The 3,043-nt window shown below is 34.0% G+C and overlaps 1 long non-coding RNA gene across 1 annotated transcript; it reads left to right on the top strand.

The window, feature by feature from the left end:
* Positions 1-960: 960 nt before the first annotated feature.
* Positions 961-2,797, top strand: LOC144993125 (uncharacterized). The gene is made up of 4 exons (XR_013657045.1): positions 961-1,149; positions 2,238-2,379; positions 2,501-2,610; positions 2,762-2,797. It is a non-coding gene; the product is annotated as an uncharacterized LOC144993125 (long non-coding RNA).
* Positions 2,798-3,043: the final 246 nt, after the last annotated feature.

The raw sequence follows: 3,043 nt of genomic DNA, 5'->3' as shown, positions 1-3,043 counted from the left end.
AAGCACACTCATGCAATTCACTTAGTTTGATCAGTATAATTTGTAAATATGTGTCAAGTAGCCCCTTTTCTTGCTCTCATTTACTATTATGTGAGACTAAAGTCAAATGAAATCCAAATCTACCTGCAAGGCAGTCTTCGGAGCCCTGTGCATTAAGGCAAATAAAAATACTTTTGCACAGTTTACTTTTTTGCACACTTGGTTGTTTTTAGGTGGGCGATGGTCTTAATTGCATTGTCATTAGAGCATCTAATAATCGCCAGGAGACATTTAAGTTTATGAACCTTCCACTGTGTGTAAAACCTGCAGAAGGAAACCACAGGAAAAGGATGCCGACTGCTGCTCCCTAATTTAGGGAGAGATTAATAAAGTAGTTGCTAGACTTGCAGTTTGTTCTCCCCCAAGGGTTGTATTAATAATCTTAGAGAAATAGGGTTCGTCTGCGGAGATGTGCCCCTGTGAAAGGCCGACAAATCTTAAAAGGCTTGTCTTAAAACATCACTGATGTTCTGCTGTTACTCGTCGTCTATAATTTACTGTTAGCTTGAAACAAATTAAGTGTTCAAGAAGAGCCTATCCTCACATTTCAAGATAGCCCACGATCCTGATTTAAACTGGTAAAAAATGTCTTCTAGATAAGAGGAAAAGAACTCATGAGGAAGATTTCCCAGTTCTACATGTAGATGCAGGCTGATATAAAAAGCCTTATGATGCACAAACCAGAATAATGGTTTTTGCTGTCAAAATGCAGATCTTTGTCCTCTCAAACAAATCTTTTTAGACAGAACTGATTTTCTTTTTTTGCAATCTAAAAATAGTATATTTGTAAAATATTTTTATTTTATGTTTTTAATTGCTTCATCTATCAAATTCCAATCATCAATAGAAAAAATATAAATTTCAATTAGATTTTATTTGTCCCGGACAGCATGCTTTTAGCAGTATTGTAATTGTCTAGAATGCTGAATATTTACTGTTATAATAGTGTTTGTTTTTTTCATATTAATAATCCATTCATTTCTTCTCTGTTCCTTTTTCTAACTGTTGAAGGTCTCTAAGAGACTGGAGCTTATCCAAGCTGTCAACGAGCACAAACTGAAATGCAGAGTGGACAGTTCACTGCTCTATCAGAGGTGCACGCACAGACAGGCAAGTCAGACAGCAGCACACTCACACTAACTACTTTATACTAACCAGTTCACCTAAAACACATATTTTTATAACTACAAATAATATTATACCTTTGGCCAAACTAAATGATAACAAGTATTATAGATTGTTATGAAAAACGTATGGTCTACCTTCTAGTCATTTAAGAAATTGTGAGTAACTTCCAGGCTGAACATCAAATTATATCCTTATATAGAAGATAAATAAACTAAAGAGCTCCAGCTATATTGTATGAAGGTTCAATTTTTAGACTTTCTCCTGCATGAATTAAAATTAATTGTCACAATAGTATTGTATTTAGAAAAATTTAGATTTTGTTTATTTAAGCGTCCAATATTTAAATGTCCCATGCATTGGATTCACGGTCAAAGATAGGGCTTTTACAGAAAAGAGTATTTGCAAAAAGTGTTTAGTACCTCTTAAAAAATACGAAATCACTAAAAACAAAAAATGTTTTTTGTCATTCTTTATTTGTGCAAAAAAATCAAATCAGTTTTTTTAATAGTTGTTTTCACTGTAAACCCATGATTACTAGCAGAGTGTTTAGTGTAATTTATAATAATATAGAAAATAATGTCCTTTTTTCATATTGAGTCAGTGTCCTTTTAAACCTTGGATAATTATTTTTCTGATTTTTCTGACAAATAAAATGACTTTCATGAAAACAATAATCCTCAATAATTTGCGTAATTCAACCTTTTAATTTTTCAACCGTTGACCACCTGTTAAAAATTTGTGCTAATTATTTAACATTTTCATTTCTTAACCTTTTCCATTTCATAAAAAGAAATAAATGTATCTATTTCTCAGTAATTCCTGAAAGTTTTAAAGGGAAAAAGGCAAGCCGTTTCGCTTTAGTATACAGATATTTTTTCATGTATGACTAGCTCCCACTTGCATATTCTTTTAAGACCATTTAAAGAATCAACATTTAACCACTACAATGTTATTGCTAAGTCATTTTAAATAGATGTTTTCAATTTGAAATCCACTCACTCCATAATTGCATTATTATGTTCTTGCATCATTAAATTCTTAGTCTTTCATCGCATTATTTTGTTTTACAGATGCACGAACTTACAAATCCTGCTGCATTTGCAGGGAGGATCATTTCTATTGTGAGCATGGCGATGATTCGGATGCATTGCAACGCACCATTAATGATATTCTCGAGTCTTCTGCCCTGGTGTCAGGTTTTGACTCGATGTGGTATATCTGTGATATTTCCTCTTCTTTTTAATTCCCTGGACAAAAAAGGGGGAAAGATCTAAACCTTTTCTTTTCCATTGAATTTACATCTTCTGCTCATTTCTACTCCTTTCTTATCAAGAGAATTCTAATGAAGGGTAGAGTCAGATATCTACTGGGATACAAGAAGACCTGGAGACAGGAGAGAATGCAGCCACTGATGGCAAGAGATTTCCATAAAAGTACAATCAGGTTGGAATTTTAAAAGTGAATGTTTAAGTAGTCTAAGAGATGGGCTTTGAATCACACTCTGATCAAACCCAAGACATCTCATTCAGAGAATAATGATTTTTTTTTCCCTCTTAATTTTTTTTCTGTTTCTGTCTCATCTATGTGCTTACAGGTAGAGCAAAGCCCAGTGGTATTGTCCCCCCCCCCCCCCCCCCCCCAGTAGTTGAACGCAGGACCCTTTCTTCTGCCGGATTAGACATGGCCAAAAAGAATGGCAAATGCAGATGTGCTATCTTATTAAAGATGGGATGCACTGAGAAGATCCAGGCTCACTGAATATATTTAGCCTCCTTGCCCAATCTGTATTGCAAGTAAATAAATATATCTTTATATAAATTTTTATCTGAAATGGGGAGGAAAAATTCCTTTCCCTTTTTTGCATAAATCTGAGTGC

This window comes from Oryzias latipes, chromosome 1 (genome assembly GCF_053564925.1).
Source record: "Oryzias latipes strain Hd-rR chromosome 1, Olatipes_Hd-rR_3.1".
In the NCBI taxonomy this organism is placed as follows: Eukaryota; Metazoa; Chordata; class Actinopteri; order Beloniformes; family Adrianichthyidae; genus Oryzias; species Oryzias latipes.
Note: the sequence above shows the minus strand (reverse complement) of the source record. Positions and strands in the feature narration are given on the sequence as shown.